The 18172-nt window shown below is 29.7% G+C and overlaps 1 long non-coding RNA gene across 1 annotated transcript; it reads right to left on the reverse strand.

Annotated features, from left to right (window-relative positions):
• Window positions 1-15347: 15347 nt before the first annotated feature.
• LOC120067067 lies at window positions 15348-17194 on the reverse strand. Its single transcript, XR_005478923.1, has 2 exons — window positions 16999-17194; window positions 15348-16908 (listed from the first exon to the last, which is right to left on the reverse strand). It is a non-coding gene; the product is annotated as an uncharacterized LOC120067067 (long non-coding RNA).
• Between the last annotated feature and the right edge of the window lie 978 nt (window positions 17195-18172).

Consider the following 18172-nt stretch of genomic DNA (forward strand, 5'->3'; position numbering starts at 1 on the left):
GATCTCTATCAAGCGTCATTGCAGGAGAAAGAGAAAAATATGGAAGCAAACATTGCATATCAAGATGATGTATTTGACCCTTCAAACATGACACATTTTGATGTTGCTGACTTCTTTAAGTCTCCTGAAGAGAAAATTGATGGCATTCAAAGAGTAGCAAATACTTTCTTTTTAATTTTGATAATGTCTAAAACTAATATTAATTTATGTTTTAGTTTCTTTTATTTTATTTTTTGTATTTACAAGTTCATTTTGATTTAAGACTTATTGTAGTCGTTTTTTTTATAATGAAGAATCATGGATATTTCTCATATTTTGACTGACTTAAAGATGAAAAATGAAGACTTATGTTTGGTAGATAGTGCAACTACGCACACAATACTTAAAAGTAAAAAATATTTTTTCTAAATAAACAATGCTAAAAGCAAATGTCAATACAATATAGGTTCTGCAAACTTGATTGAAGGTTTTAAAAAGGCAAACCTTAATTTACCTAGAGGAACAGCTTCAAAATTAATGATGCTTTGTTCTCTAGTAAGTCAAAAAGAAATCTACCGAGCTTCAAAGATATACGTGAAAATGGTTATCATCTTCAAACCAACAATAAGAATAATATAGAATATATCTATATAACATCTATTGTTTCACATGGAAAACGTATATGGGAAACACTACCTGCTTTTTCTTCTGGATTATATTATACTCATATACTCATAATTGAAACATATGCAACCATGAACCCGAAGTTCATGAATCAAGATATATGTAATGTTTGGCATGATCGGTTGGGTCATCTTGGGTCAATAATGATGAGAAGAATTATTGAAAATTCTCATGGACATTCATTAAAGAATCAGAAGATTCTTCAATCTAATGAATTATCATGTGTTGATTGCTCTCAAGGAAAATTGATTATTAGACTATCACCAGCTAAAGTAGGAATTGAGTCACCAACATTTTTAGAACAAATTCATGGTGATATATGTGGATCTATTAATCCACCAGGCGGACTATTTAGATACTTTATGGTTTTAATTGACGCATCCAATAGATGGTCACATGTGTGTTTTTTATCAAGTCGAAACCTTACTTGCTCAAATAATCAAATTAAGAGCACAGTTTACTGATTATACAATCAAAAGAATTCGACTTGATAACATTGGTGAATTTACATCCCAAACATTTAATAATTGCATGTCAATTGGTATTGAATATCTTGTAGCTCATGTTCATACATAAAATGATTTAGCAGGATCATTTATCAAACGTTTACAATTAATTGCTAGACCATTGTTTATGAGAGTAAAACTTCCAATATGTGTATGGGGTCATGCTATTTTTCATGCAATGTCATTTATACACATAAAATCGACATTTTATCATAAATACTCTCCAATATAATTAGCTTATGGCTAGGACCCAAATATTTCCCATTTGCGAATTTTTGGATATGTAGTATATGTTCCAATTGCCTCACCACAACATACTAAAAGGGGACCTCAAAAGAGATTAGGAATATATGTTGGATTTGATTCCCCATCAATTATTAAATATCTTGAACCCTTGATGGGTGATGTATTTACTGCATGATTTGTTGATTGCCATTTTAATAAGACAACTTTTCTAACATTAGGGGAAGGAATTAAGAAGTTGGAAAATGAAATTGTCTGGAATACATCATTATTGTCTAATTTAGATCCTCGTACAAATCAATGCAAACTGGAAGTTCGAAAGATAATTCATTTATAAAGCATAGCAAACCAAATACCAGATGCATTTGTAGATACTAAGAAAGTGACTAAGTCATATATTTCAACTACAAATGCTCCATCTAGAATTAAAATCCCAACTCACAAGTTGTTGCAAACAATGAGACAGCAATACACCAGAAGCGTGGTAGACCAATAGGTTCAAAGGATAAAAATCACCGAAAAAGAAAAATAATCAATAGTCGAAATGACTCAATTGAAAATGGGAACATTCAAGAAGAAACCCTATACATGATTAATGTTAACAATGTTAAAGAGACTCAAATATATGAAGATAACAATGAGATCTCGACAAATTATATCACGACAGGAAAAAGATGGAATAGAATTGATATAGTTATAGACAACATTTTTTCTTATAGTGTTACCCATGATATAATTCATGAAAATGAGGATTCTTAACTTAGATCTATTAAAGAATGTCATCATACAAAGGATTGGCTAAAGTGGAAAGAAGTCATCCAAGCATAATTAAAATCACTTTCAAAACGTGAGGTTTTTGGACCTGTAGTCCATGCACATAGAGGTGTAAAACTCATAGGATACAAATGAGTATTTGTTCGTAAAAGAAATTAAAATAATGAGGTCACAAGATATAAAGCACGATTTGTTGCATAAGGATTTTCTCAAAGACCAGGCATTGACTATGAGGAAACATATTTTCCTATGGTGGATGTTATTACATTAATATATTTAATTAGCATGACTGTATATGAAAAGCTTGACATGCATGTTATGGTTGTTGTCACAACATATCTTTATGGATCTCTGAAAAATGAAATCTACATGAAAATCCCTGAAGGATTTAAGATAGCTGAATCATGTAACTCAAATTATAGAGATTTATATTCGATCAAATTACGGAGATCATTATATGGATTGAAACAATCAGGACGAATGTGATACAATCATCTAAGTGAATATTTATTGAAAGAAGGTTATCAAAATAATCCAATTTGTCTATGTGTCTTTATTAAGAAATCACAGTTAGGGTTTGCTATTATAGCTATATATGTTGATGATTCAAACATAATTGATACTCCTGAAAAGCTTCCAAAGGCAATAGAATATCTCAAAAAAGAATTTGAGATGAAAGATCTTGGCAAAACGAAATTTTGCCTTGGCTTGCAAATTAAGCATTTAGCCGATGGAATTTTTATGCATCAATCGACATATAAATAAAAGATTTTAAAAATATTTTACATGAACAAAACACGCCTATTGAACATTTCAATGGTAATTCGATCACTAGATGTGAAAAAAGATATCTTTCGACCTTGAAAAGATAATAAAGAACTACTTGGTCCTGAAGTACCATATCTTAGTGCAATAGGTGCACTAATGTATCTTGCTAACAACAGAAGACTGGATATAGCATTCTCAGTAAATTTATTACCAAGATACACTCTTCTCCAACAAAAAGAAATTGGAGCGAAGTTAGCAACATGTACTCTGTTATCTTCGAGGAACGATTGATATGAGTTTGTTTTATTCAAACAAATCAAACTTTGATCTAGTTGGTTATGCAAATGCTAGATATTTATCTGATCCACACAAAACAAGATCTCAAACAGGTTATCTATTTACATGTGGAGGAACTGCTATATCTTGACAATCTGTAAAGCAAGCCATCACAAAGACTTCCTCAAATCATGCAGAAATTCTTGCAATTCGTGAAGTTAGTAGGGAATGTGTGTGATTGAGGTCAATGACTCATCGTGGAACATGTGGCTTGTCTTCTGATAAAAATTTACCAACGATATTATTTGAAGGCAATACTACATGTATAGCTCAAATCAAAGATGGATATATAAAAGGAGGTAAAACAAAACATATCTCAACAAAACTCTTCTACATGCATGACCTTGAAGAAAATGACAACATCAGTTTTCAACAAATTTCTTCATAAGATAACTTTGACAGACTTACTTACAAAGGCACTAGCCACACCAACATTCAAAAAGTTGGTGCATAACATTGGAATGTGACGATTCAGAGAACTCAAGTGATGTATTCATGAGGGGAGAAGAAATACTGCGCACTTTTTCCCTTGACTATGGTTTTTCCCGCTGGGTTTTCCTAGCAAGGTTTTTAATGAGACAATCACTAAAGTATATAAAATAATGTACTATTTTCCCTTCACTATGATTTTTTTCCACTGGATTTTTTTTCCTACTAAGGTTTTAGCGAAACATTTATTTTATATAATATGAATATCTAAGAGAGAGTATTATAAATGTAATATATATTATAATATACTATTTGGTGTAGATATCCATAACCTACCTAGTTTAACAAATATCATAAACATTCCATTGAATTTCATGATGTAACATGCATCCTCCGTTGAATTCTATGTTGTAACATATACCATTCCATGTCCTATAAATAGTGGTGTATGATGTCTTTGTAAGACACAACACAATTGAGTTCAATATTTGTTCTCTCCAGTCTCTCTTCTACTCTGTTTCTTTTGTTCTTGTTTTGTTTATGTATTCTTCTTATTTCACAACACTTATTATATTATCAATATCATTCAACCTAAATATTGATAAAAATAATAAGTATGTTTAGTTTGTATAACCAAAGTCATGCCTACTTTTCATTTAATTACTTGTTTTTTAGGTTTTACTTTTGTATGTCAATCTCATCAAAATTTCTTAATACCTAAGGAAAGATGATCCATTTGACTATTAAATAACAATAAAATAAAATATTAAAATAAAATCGAATTGACCATTGAACTGAAATCGATCTCCAAATTGAATATAGTACAATAAAACCTACCAACTAATTTTCAATTCTTACCTTTTACAAAATCAAACTAATTTTTATACACGAGAGTGATTTTGAAATCGTTAAAATCATTTTTGTTATTGAAATTCATCTTTATATGGTATTATAGTATATAAATCTTGTTTAAACGGTAAGTTCATATATAAATTTGATTTTAAATGATTCATATACAAGAATGTTAATTTTTTTAGAATATTTCGATTATGTAATCCAATTGCACTTATTTTTATTTTTATATTTGTTTTGTTTCAATTTTTCAATTATGTTTTTCATATTTTTTAACAAAAACTCCCAACTAAATTCTAAAAACAAAACAAAATTTGAAAAACTATAACTTGGGTTTTCTTAAAAGCATTAGAAAAAAATTAGATGGTGAAATGTAGAAACTTATTAATAGAAATAATGTTTATAAGCATAATTTTTAAATATCAAAATAGTTATCAAATAGGCCTCAATACGTTTTTATAATAACATTCAGAAATTCGAATAACTTTAGAAGGGAAAAGAATTAAGAGAAAAAAAAAACAAAGGAAAAAGAATATTGCTAAACAACAAATTTATTTTCAAATAAGGAAGAAAAATCCACCCCTTCTATGGATCCAATCAACTTAAAAAAAAGTCATCAAGAATCTGACCAAATGCCATCAAATATATATATTCCAAGAGATGCTATCATGGAGGAATGACTTTATACTGGCTGCAATTGCAAGCAATTCAAGTATAAATGTCATTTTAGTCTCTCACTTTTTACGTTTATATTTAATTTATAAATTAATAAAATAATCAAATCAAATCGAACATAATTTAATTGACATATAATTGTATTAGAAATTACAAAATCTGTAGCTCAAATTCCTCGATCCCCAATTATACTAAAATTACTACATAGATTATATTATTTTAGGTATGTGTATCCACAAGTTGAAGTAGACATGTATTATTATTATTATTATTATTATTATTATTATTATTATTATTATTGCTTAGTTTTAATGTATAGAATGCATGTCTTGAGATTATATAGAATTGTTAAAGTAACTCAACTAACCTAAATTATATGTTAACGATCAAGAGATCTATTCTACTAAAAAAACTAAATAGAGTTAGAAACTAAGGGCAATTACTAACAATAAAATGATGACAATAACCAAAATAATTAATTTAAAAATTAGAAACTAAAATAAATCTTTTAAAAGTTCATAAACAAAAAATGAAATAAATTTAAAATTTTAAGACTTTATGGTTTTGAACTTTAGTTTAAATTTAATCTCAATACTTTTATAGGCATTGTGATTTAATATTTTAAGTTATGAATAAAAGAATAAATAAAAGTTTTTTAAAAAATAAAAATAAATGTAAAAGTTTAAAAGCCAAAAATAGAATTTGATCCTATTTCCAAAATTAAAATAATTATTTTTCCCTTTTCGAGTAGGTCCAAATCTTAATTTATCTATATATTGAAAGAATATGTGATTTCTCATGTGGGATATTGTTTGTAAATAATTTTAACAGTTCAAAAGTAGCTTCCAAATGAATTTATAATTAAAAATTAAATGTAGCGTTGAAAATTAGGAGTGGATTTAGTCAAAAAAAAAAAAGAAAGAAAAGAAAAGAAAAAAAAAAAAAGAAGATATAATGTTTTATGTTATTAAGTTTATTAAAGTGGTAGATTAATCAATCAACTTTTCTTTATTCTATTAGATAAGCTATTTATTATTTATCCTCTTGTGATTTATTTAGTAGAGGAGGTGGGTTGCCATTGAAAATTTAAAAGTATGGATTATATTACAAATTTTATCTTATCTTAAAGATCTCGTTTGGTAATCATTTTATTTCTTATTTTTTATTTTAAAAATTAAGCCAATAAACATTACTTTCATCTCCAATTTCTTCTTTTGTCATCTACTTTTTACTAATAGTTTAAAAAATTAAGCCAAATTTTGAGAACTACAAAAAGTAACTCTTAAAAAGTTGTTTTTATTTTTGGAATTTGACTAAGAATTCAACCATTGTTCTTAAGAAATATGTAAATTATTATAAAAATGTGGATAAAATAGGCTTAATTTTCAAAAATAAAACAAAAAACAAAATGATTACCAAATAGAGCTTAAATTTTTCAATACTTGTATGAAATAAGTCTATGGTTTTTTTAAAAAAAAAATTGTGTGTATCTGATAGGTCTAAATTTTAAAAAGTTTCCATAAGTCTCTAAGATTTTAATCTTGTATTACATAAGATTTTAGTATTTAATTTTGTGTCTAATAGCTCCTTGACTTATTTGAAGTATTTTAAAAAATTCACGAACTTAATGGAAACACAACTTGAAAGTTTGCTAATTAAATTCTCGTTTAGTAACCATTTAGGCCCATTTGATAACCATTTTATTTTTATTTCCACCTCCAAATCCCTTCCCTTATTATCTAATTTTTACGAATAGTTTAAAAAACTAAGCCAATCTTTGAAAACTAAAAAAAGTAACTTTTAAAAATTTGTTTTTGTTTTTGGAATTTGACAAAGAATTCAACCATTATACTTAAAGAAAAATGCAAATCTTTATAAGAAACGTGAGAAAATAGCTTAATTTTCAAAAACCAAAAACTAAAAATGAAATGGTTACTAAATGGAGTCTTGGTTTTTTATTTTATGACTTTTGAACTAAACTTATTTCCTCTAAATTTCTTACAATGGTTTGCATCTATAAATAAAAAAGTTGAATTCTCCAAATGTCAAAAACAAAAACAAAAACAAGATTTTGAAAGCATTGGTAAAAAGTAGTCTAACATATCAAGAAATTTAGAGGTGAAATGACATCTATAGGCTTAATTCTCAAAAACTAAAAACAAAAAAACCAAGGATCCAGTTGGTAACCATTTCATTTTTTTTTTTTTTTTTTGAAAAATAATCTATTTTCTCACATTTTCTTATAATAATTTACATCTTTCTTGAGTACAAAAGTTGAATTCTTAGCCAAATTTCAAAAACAAAAACAAGTTTTTAAATAATATATTTTTTTAAAAAAGGCTTGTTTTTGTTATATAAATAAAAAGTAGATAAGAAAGCAAGAAATTTAAGGGTGGGATATGTTTTTAAACTTAATTTTCAAAAATTAAAAATAAAAAAGAACCAAATAATTAACAAACGAGACCCAAATTATTACCAAACATAACCTAAATTATTAGCACAAACCTAAAATTTATGTATAATAGACATACTAATTTTAAATTAAAGAATGTTAAATAAACTTATAAGAAACAAAAGTTCACGATCTAATTTAATAATTTTAAAATTCATAAATTTATTGGACATAAAGTTAAAACATCATAAATCTATTAGATACTTTTTAAAGTTTTGAGGTAAAATTTAGAAACACTCTTATATATACACACAATAGAAAGTGACATTAATTTACATTGGTGATTGACAACTTCAATGATTTATTTTTCTTTTCCATTATTCCAATATATTGATTTTGAAAAAAAAAAATATTTTTTTTAGTCATTTTTAAAAAATAAGCTTGTTACTAAGTACCCATAAAGAAATAACTAAAAAAAAAATATAATCATAGATATATAAAAGATGACAATTATCATGAGTTAATGCATAAAATAGACAATATCAGACAATTGTGAAAATAGGTGAAAGTTCCATTTTTCATGTTGGCAGATGTATAACAATCATCAATTGATCTAAAAATTCAAGGAAGATAAATTTAATATTAATTAAATCTAACCCTTCTCACTTGTGAACTTAAAATATGTAAAAGACGAAAATCAATATTAATGGAAGAGAATAATATTGCAAGCATCTTAACAAAAGACCTCTTGGACTAATCTCCGATACCATAATATGTGAGGTAAATGGGAGTCATATAATTTTCTTATTTTACTCTTCATAATTTAAATATAAGGTATTGAATCATAACCAACTAACTACAGTTAACATACTAACTATAGTACACCAAATATACCAACAAGCTAACTACAGTAACAGAATATGGTCAATAGAACTAATCTATGGAAGAATTGTGTAATAGATGAAAGTTGTCCATTAATCTTTCTTTCCTATTATTCCAATTTATTGATATTTGTTGAATATTTACAGTTTTTTACATCATCCTTTTATTAAAATTCACTAAATCTACTACCAATTGAACATAAATACTAATAAAGGAGTTGGTTGGTTTGAGTTGACTTTTAGATACTAACTGATGGCCGAGTTTGGGCTTTTGACCTCGTCCTGATCCTTATTTTTTATGAATTGGAGCACGTTTAAAGTTCAGTGGATAAATTTCCTACCTTTTTTTCCTTTTGTAGTTTATTGTTTTTAATCAACTTTTCACAAATGTTTTATCATTTTATTTTACGAATAATAGCCAATGAGGCATGACTCAATCACACTTTAGAATTTCGATTAAAATCTTGAAATTTTGATTGAAATTTCGAAATTTCAGACTATTTGAAAATTTCAATTTCTCCCCATTCTCAAAATTTTGATGGTAATATCAATTTTTTTTTTTTTTTTTTTTAACAATTAGGCTTAATGGAAGTTTTTAAAGATTTATAGACTTATCTTGATTAAGCGAATTGTATAATTTCACCTCAAAATTAAATTGATGTACGTTTTATTTTTTACGATCTAAAACTTTCATTTCCAAGAAACCAAGATTGAGAAAAATAATAATATATATTTATTTTTAATTTCATTAAAATCTTTTTCCATTAAATTTTCACATCATTTCACATCAAAATTAAATTGATGTTAGTTTTGTTTTTTTACCATCCAAAACTTTCATTTTCAAAAAATCAAACTTGAGAAAAATAATAACATATATTTATAATTTAACTTAATTCAAACATTTTTCAATTGAATTTTCAATTTATTTCACCTCAAAATTGGATTAACGTAAATTTTATTTGTTTACCATTCAAAGCTTTCATTTCTAAGAAACCAAAATTGATAAAAATAACATGCGTTTATTTTTAATTTCATTCAAACCCTTTTCCATTGAACTTTTACATCATTTCACCATATGAGTTTTGCTTCTTTTCCCATCCAAAGTTTTCATTTACAAGAAAAAGACTTTAAAAAATAAAATAAAATCTAATATTATTTTGTAATTATTTTTCCATTTCTTTTTTAAATTTCTACTACCACATCGATATTTACACAGATATTTACACTATACATCTAAATATTGTCTTATTTTTATAAAAATGATGATTAAATATAGTCTAATTAGATCACAATCAAAATTTCATTAACTAATTATAATAATTTTCATCAATTTTCATAAAAATTTTCACCATTTTTATCTACATCAATATTTTCATAAAATAGGAATCTCGATATTTCAAACTTTGGACTCAATCAGGTGAAACACTATATCTTTGACCAAAGGGAAGAAGTACGTAGAATTAACAAAAACAAAACAAAAAAAAAGTTAATAAATATAATATAAAGAAATTTTCAATGCTACATTTTAATAGGTGGCAATTCATACCGCCACATTTACAAATACAGCAAAAGGATTATGATTTTGTCGGTTGGACCATTCTCTTAAAAAAAAAATCGTCCTATTTTGACATAATTACACAATTCTATTTTTCCTCTAGTATATTTTTAATAGATGCATTTATTCCTTCAAATGATAGATGTAAATTGGTGATATGAGTTTATCATTGAAAGATAAATTAGTGATCAACGTCTATCAACTCTACACGTGTAGGAATGAGATCTCGTGGAAGGAATAAATGACCACTAGTTTGAAGGCTTATTTTAGCTTCTTTATTATTATTATTATTCCTACAGGGTTTGGGCGAGCTCTTCCTTCATTTTCCCCCTATATTTGCAAAACCAGAGAGTTGCTACATTTGCAATTAATTTGAAAATGCAAGTACCCTTCGAGAAATCCCTCTCTTGTTTAGGGTGGACCACGTTTGTTTCCATGGAAAAAATCGGCACCATGGACACTAAGGAGCTTGGATTAAAGGGCCAAAAAAGTAATTTTCTATTTTTCTTAGATCATGGATTAGAGGAAAAATCTAACTAAAGCACTCGTCAGAGTGGACTAGCATCTAAGGCTCCTATTCTAAACTACGTGAAATGAATCCTAGGGGGACGTTTGGGGCAAAGATTATTATAAGATTATAATAACCACCTCCAGATTATCATAAGATTATAATAACTACCTCTAGATTATCATAAGATTATAATAACCACATCTTACTACAATAAATACTATTTCAAAACCTCCCATTAGCTACAACAGTAAAAAACATTATTTCAAAATTTCAAAATCTTCATTTGCTACCGTATTTACTATTTGCTACCCTTTTTACTATTTTACATTCATCATTTCTTTATTCTTTCCTACGGTGTTTACCATTTTCTTTTCAAACTAAAATAATTTACACTTTAAACACATACTATTATAACTCAAACTAAAATAATCTATACCCAAACACAAACTATTAAAACCCAACTATAATAACCAACTTTTTACTCTAAAACTCCCAAAATATTTAATTCTATTACTCTCCGCCCCCCCCCCCCCCCCCCCCACATTGGTACCGTGGTAAAGATGTGCTCATTAAAGGCGGAGACCTAAGTCATCGCAGACCATCAAATGAGTTGCTTCCAAATGCCCACAAATCCTTTTTGATGAGTTAATCACATTGTACACAAGATTATGTTGTTAAACAAACAGAGGCCATTAGAAGATCTAGTGGTGTGTAGTAGTTGGAGGAAATGCCTTTGCACGCTAGTAAGATGGAAGGCAGGTTGAGATTTTGACTTCAACCCGGCGACGTTGACAAAACAAAGTTCAAAAATCATCATGGGTGTTTGGCTCACCAACTTAAGTTCAGTTGAATTAGTATAATATTCCAACTTGAAAGACATTTAGGATAAGGAGTTAGTTATTATAGCCCTAAGTTATTATAATTGAGTTATAATGGTTTGTGTTTGGAGTATAGATTATTTTAGTTCGGGTTATAATAATGTGTTTGATGTGTAAACTACTTTAGTTTGATAACAAAATAGTAAACTCTGTAGCAAATAAAGGGTTTTGAAATAATGTTGACCATAGTTAATTAAGGGGTTTTGAAATAATATTTATTGTAGCAAGAGGTGGTTATTATAATATTAGGATAATCCTTGTCCCAAGCGTCCCCTCAATGTTTGATCCACCAACTTTAAATGTATATTTTACCAACTCACCCCAACTCATTCTTCTTCAAATGTTTTCAATGGTTTTACCAACCAGCCACTGTCGATGACAATCATTGTCACACTCTAGGAACTAACTTCGAATTTTGACAACCACCTTCGATGACAATTCCGACGACCAACTCTGACCTTCGACAATCACCTCCGATGATAACTCCGACGACCAACTCTCGGCTCCGACAACCACCTCTAATGAGAACTCCGACGACTAACTCCAAGCTCCAACAACCTTCATGAGACCAACTCTGACAACCAATTCCGAGCTCTAGCATCCACCTCCAATAAAAACTCCAGTTACCCAAGTGTGACAACCACTTTTGCGTGACCAATTCCAATGACCAATTTTAGGCTCTAACAACCACCTCTAATAACTAACTCCGATGACCAACTCCGACAACCAACTTCGTAGGCTTCGACAACCACCTCTAACTACAACCTCCAACGAAAATCACCTTCGAGCGAGCAACACCAACAACCAACTCGGGGCTTCGACAACCACCTTCAATAACAAACTCCGACAATGAACTCTAATACCACCTTCATGCGACCAACTTTGGGCTCCAACAACCATGTTCGACTACAATCTTGGCAAAAATCATCTTTAATTATCAACTTCGACAATCACCTTCGCATGACTAATTCTAGGCTCTGAAAAACACCTCTGACGACAAACTCTTATACCACTTTCATGTGACCAACTTTATGTCTCGACAACCAGCTCCAGCTACAAACTCCAGCGAAAATCATCTTCAATAATCAACTTCACAATGACTTTCAACTATTATAAGACTGATTACTGTTAAAGTATATTGTGAGATCGATGATTATATAAACAATAGTATCTTGTCTACAATAAGTTCAATATTTATACATAAAAATTTGTAAGAAGTATTTTTATTTAATTGAATTCACATATCAAATTAGTGTTAAGAATATTTAAACAAAAAGTATGTATGTAGTTGAAAAGTATGTAATATATTTATAAATTAAAAAAAAAACCCAAAAAATGAAGATTTTTTCCTGGAACATTTTCTAAAAAAAAAATTAGTAAAAAATAAAGATTTCTTCTCTGATAGTCTTCTAAATTTAGAGGAATTAAAAGTGAAATTGTTGATGAAATGTGATAACATTTCATTGACGGCTAAGATGATGAAATAGATTCTATTAAAAAAAATTAAAAAGAAAAAAGAAAAAAAATTAAAAATTAAAAAAAAAATTGCGATCTATATTTTATTCAAACAAAGATGGGTATAAATTATTGAATAAAAAAATTTCAAAACAAAAATAATAAAAATAAAAGCAGATTATTTAAGTTAAAAAACTACACCAAATACCTCAGACATATGAACCCAACTTTATACCCCAAACATGGACATAAGAACTCAGACCAAATAACTCTGCATTCCAAACACATAGATATAAACTCCATATATATATGAACTTTATATACATATGAACTTCGGACATCCTATCTCAACCCAGCGTTTTAAACAGCCCAAAAAACTTAAAAACCGTCTCACTAAAGTATTATGAGGTAAGTATTTCAAACACGGCAGCTACCCTAATTAGGAGTGATAAACCCAATTCATCATATGCTTGGAGAAAAATGGTATGGGGGAGAATCGGAGACGACTTTTTGAGAAAGGATATAGGTGGAGAATTAGCAACGACCTGCTAACACAAATTTAGCAGACGACCTATGGATTCCAAAAGATGACTCTTAAAAATCCATCGAGGTTCGTGAGACTTTAAAAGAGAGAGATGTGTAGCATTTTCAATGGCTCATCCAGAATGTTGGAACAAACATTTGATTAGAGCAAGTTTCTTCAAATTGATGCTGATGGTATGTTGCAAATCGTGTTTCAACAATAACTCCAAACGAAAAAAATATATTGGACCTTGGAAGAGTTGGAAGTGCTCAACATTTGGGATGATGCATTAGAGCTTCGATGAGGCTTGCTCATCAAACATAGATGTGAAACTACTAAAAGAGAAAAATAATAGATACTGAGCCTATTTAGGACAGACTGAACCAAGATCAATCTCTTAGCATTTAGAAGAACAAAGAAGTGGAGTTCTTCATTTATCTAACCTAGGTTTAATTTGAGGTTGTTGTAGCTTTTAAAATAAGTTGTGCTTTTAGAAAAATCGACCGTAAAATTTTGTCCACAAGCAATTCCCTATACAGAAAATGGTTGTTGTTAGTTGATACATTCTAAATTTGTTTCTTCTACTTTCGATAAAATAAATCTATTTCTTCTAGGTTGTTGGTGTCTAAGACTATGAGGGCAGTTTAGAGCAAGATCACACTTTATTTAATGTGAATCTCCAACCAAGAAGAAACCGATTTAGGATGTATCACCAATATCCAACAATTCCCATCTACATTGTCACGAAAGATGAGCGATTACACATATCGCAAGTGGTACATCCCTTGCTGGCTGGTTTCCAACTAAGAAACCCCTCAAATCTCTTTCCAAATTAGAAACTCACTAACCAAACACGTGTTAAAATCCAAGTTTCAATAACTTATTCCTTCTTACAACCAAACATATATTAATATAAATACAAAATTCTTAACCCAAGACGTATTAAAATCCTAAGCCAAACTCGCCCTGAGAATTTTTTGTGTATATATTCAACACTTGTCCACACCAAAATAAAAATAAAAAAGTAAAAAAATAATACCCTCAAAAGTCATTTCCGACGAAAAAGAGAAGAAAAAGAAAACCTAAGACTCGCTTGAGAACAGCGGGACCATAGAAAAATAATAAAACATGGGGCCTGGATTCTCTGCAACAGTATCTAGTGTTAAATTTAGACCGCCCAGTCTTAATGGGTTCTTCATTTCACTTTTTTATTTTTCTAAAAAAATATGCATTAAAAATAAACCTAGATTGTCTAATTAAAAGAAAAATAAGTAGATGGCCTAAAAGAAACTAGAGGGAATCCAGATAGATTATTGATATCATATAGTGCAAAGGCTGTAAATTTCAGGTCAGATCAGCAGATGCTATGAAGTAAAGGGAAGATAATCTATTCTCACAGTATCAGCAAAAGTATGCTTAATTTTTAGGTCAGAACAACCTTCAAACACACTTAAAATAAAGATGTCAAGAAGAACGAAAAGCAAAACATGGAATTATGACGGACACTTTTTTTAATCAGTCTTTCACAGATGAATTCATTAAATGGGGCTCAATGGAAAGGCCGCAAGTTCTAATCTAACAAAACCACGAAGCAGATTCTAGTTGCATTCATCAACTCAAAAGGCACACTTCTGCAGCAGTGACAGTGATATTGAACAGACTAACATGCAAGATCCAAATATGAAAAGCACGAGGTTTTTGAAGAGGTATAGAAGAGTAAAAAGATGTTACCAAAAATGATTGTTGGTCAGAGCTTTTCCACTTTGCCCTCATCTGCTGTCATGCCTAACATGTAGGGAAAGAAAAAAAGAAAATGATGTATATAAAGAACAAAGTTTAGCATGGTATTGCCTGAATAAATAATAAGACACAATTTAGGAATGGAAAAGAGAAACAATGAAGGAAATTGATGAACAACATTGGTGAAGAGGCATTCTGATTAAGCCATTTAGGTTATGGAAATAGATCCAGTGATTTTAAGTGTCTTAAACATATAAAGAACAATGGAAAAACAAGGAAAATCTCTGATGACTTGTTATCTTTCTGACGTTCCATTTCCATATTTCTTAGACTTGGATCATTGAATTGGGGAGAGAGAATTTTGTTAATCTCTGGCATCCCAACTCCGTCTTTACCATGTAATATGGCTTTTAAGTTTTCCTCCCATATCCTGTCCTTTCTGATCCCAGGGCTCTGCATACCAAAGAACTTTTCGGCACATCAACCATCCCATCTCGAAAAGAAATACACAAGCAAGCAAATATTTCTAAATTCTACCTTTCAATGAACAAACCAAATCTAAAATGAATGTGAGGCTAAGCAAAGTTGATTGGAAACAAAAATTTAGTCGAGAAAATCCGATTTGAAGGATGAAATCTAAAACATTTTTCCCAATAACTAAAAGGTATCATGAGTATTAATTTCAGTGTTTGAGGAGCATGCCAATAATTTACAGCAACATTTATTTGATTGTAGGATTTGCTTCCACCCATTTTGAGTTTTTTAGGGTCTTCAAGTTTGAATCTAACTAAGCTTCTCTCTTCTTCTATATCTCTCCGCCTCTCGTCCTGAAGGAACAGTCAGCTGAAATTATCAACATAGTAAATTCACCTGTTATAATACTTTCTTTATCTTTCAGTAATCCGAATACACAGAAAGTCATCTGTTCAAACAAAATAACCACTAAATTAATAAAGCATTTTTACTTCTCTCCAATTCTAGTCTTCCCTTTTTTCGAAAAGGCGTTTGTCAATTTCTCCACTGCAATCACATTCTCCCTTTCATATCTGAAGTACACCAACCATCTGCCACTAACCATAAATCTTAAAGGCTTAAAAGTTGTCCCACAACATGTTCAACATTAAAATTGGAATATTGTCTTACCAATCACTCTCAACCAACTTGTCCCTCTCCACTTGATCCTCATTCACTAAGAGGGAGATAAATTTCCATAGAAAAATAAATCTCCTCAATGTCGCATCTTAAAGCAGTATGACAGGAATACTAAGGTAGTGGGAACAGGAATAAAGCAAAGAGATCCCTTATTAGCATAGAATTTTAATGTTATTAATCAGATAAGACAATATAACATGTGAATAGAGATTTCCATTAAGGCAATAGCTAAAAGAGAGTAGTAGATAAGACAATAGTAGTAAAACGAAGTGCTATCAAAGCAAACAGACGTAGAATATAACTGATCAAAGTGATGCACTAACATCAAGACAACAGATTACAGGATCGCAGAGAAGTTCAGAACAAGCAATAACAGCAGTGATATTTACACATCAGTACAAACTCGAAAGTAAGAGAAAAGGAATCTGTTCATAAAGAACGGGAAGCAGGAGGTAGAAATTAGTCATGTAAACTCAAAAATTGAATCTAATACACTCAATATGTTAGGTTCTCATTATCGGAATATCATTACATTATAACCTAAGCTCCAAAACTTGAAGAAAGGGAAATCGTTCCTGAAATAGACCACGCGAGTTTCTCAGGCATTAGTAGGTTAAAAAATTCTGCAAAATCATGAGAGAAAGAGAGAGAGAGAGAGAGAGAACTGAGGTCGACACAGCTTGAGGAACTTGCAGAGATGAGATTTCAGTTGCTTAGAAGACGAGCACCGGGAGTAATCTTGGAAGGAGCCATGGAATTTCGAGATTTCTTAGCAGTCACCAGCTTTGATCGGAAACGGACCCAAGATGAAAATATCTGTGGATACGTGAATATATTCCTCGATATATCCTAAATAAATGGAAGTTAAAAGGTAAAAATGTCTTTCACTTTATTCAATGTGAATATAACAACTAATAATATTATCTGTAGTTTAGTTTTAGAATAAAAACAACTTAATTGATAATTTAAATTAATTTTATAATTTCGTGACTTACAAAAATATCTATCAATATTGATATTTAATCGATATACTTCTAAAATTAAAATTTTGATATCGATATCAACAATTATATTTTAATTCTTGGAATCACCTACTTCTCAATCTTCTCGATAAAGAATTCTCATATTCCCAGAGCTGGCTGCGATGACTTCCTTACAACTCCTTAGTTTAGTGGCCTAGCTTTGGGTTAATTACCTTTAGTTTAAAAAAAAAAAAATTAAATATAATAATAATAATAATAACAAAAACAACAACAATAATAATAAGGTTTATATGTTATTTTGGTATCGGAACTTTGAATAATATTCTATTTTGGTCTCTAAACTTTGATCCTTAGAGTTTTAAGAATCTTTTAATCCCTAAACTTTTTAAAAAAGTGCTTATTTTGATCCTTACTGTAGGACGATTTTTTGTTAACTCTTTAACAAAATGGTGAAGCCCGTAGGTGGACCTACAGATCATAGGCTCCAACGATCTGAGATTAATTGGCTAAATTTTTTACACCGAATTAACCCCATTCGTTAACTACTAAATCACTCCACTAAAGCCCGTAGTTGCACTCCCCTCACTGTAGATATATTGTGTCCACTCAATATAACCATGATTAGTAAGTTAACCCTTCACAGGTTGTTTGTAATAACGGATAGGTCAAAAAGTTGTTTTATCCCCGAGATTACCTCTTGTTCCTTAAGTCTCACTGATCCTCTAATGAACAATTGGTTTGTGATCCGATCATCAAACCGAGTCCCTCTCGGGTCAATGAGAGGGTGGGCCCCTTTGTTCAAGACTCGGAGTCAGTATTTAAAGGAATAACCTCTCCATTATCCCTGAAAGCGGGT

The sequence above is a fragment of the Benincasa hispida genome, chromosome 1 (genome assembly GCF_009727055.1).
Source record: "Benincasa hispida cultivar B227 chromosome 1, ASM972705v1, whole genome shotgun sequence".
NCBI lineage: Eukaryota > Viridiplantae > Streptophyta > Magnoliopsida > Cucurbitales > Cucurbitaceae > Benincasa > Benincasa hispida.